Source organism: Puma concolor, chromosome A3, assembly GCF_028749965.1.
Source record: "Puma concolor isolate L17-30 chromosome A3, mPumCon1.1.hap2, whole genome shotgun sequence".
Taxonomy (NCBI): domain Eukaryota; kingdom Metazoa; phylum Chordata; class Mammalia; order Carnivora; family Felidae; genus Puma; species Puma concolor.
In genome coordinates, this window is record NC_141669.1 from 136,803,324 (window position 1) to 136,803,991 (window position 668).

The following is a 668-nucleotide window of genomic DNA, read 5'->3' on the forward strand; positions in this document are numbered from 1 at the left end:
TGACTTTTTTTTTTTTTGTCCTTTTTTAAAACTAATTCACTGTTACTGGAAACTTTTTGTACAATAAAGCAATCATGCGGATTAAAGAGCATCCTGCCGTCCTCGTATTAATTTTAACGACGGGGCTCGTGTTTTCTTCCAATGCATCTGTGTTACAGGAGGGCCTCATCCGTTCTGTGATCGCTTGGGCCAAATGACTATTTGTTTTGTGTCGGAGGCCTTGCCTCAATGTCTGAAAGTCCATCCATCTGCCTAATGGACGCTCGCAAAGGGACCAATCTGTCTGCCATCCAGTAGACAAAAGGGAAGGTGCCGTAGAGGCAGATAATTATTTTCCTTATGGAAATGTATGCTTTATATACATACCAGGAAACATTAGGAGACCTTCAAATGAAATTGTGGTGTGTGAGCCTCGTCGAGAAGTAATTCTTACAGCTGGGCTCCGGGAGACTTGCATTTCTAAGTGACTACGAATGTTTCCTATTCTGTGCCACTGAAAACTTGAGAGCGAGGCTTTGCCAGCTGAGCTCAAAGCCAGGACCTCGTGTCCCATCGAATGTGTTGTGTCCCGGGCTCCTCCTCAAAGGCTGGGCTGGGTCTTTGTCACCCAAGCATTGTCTTACACGTCATCGAGGCATGATGGGGTGAGTCTTTTTTTTTTTTTTTTT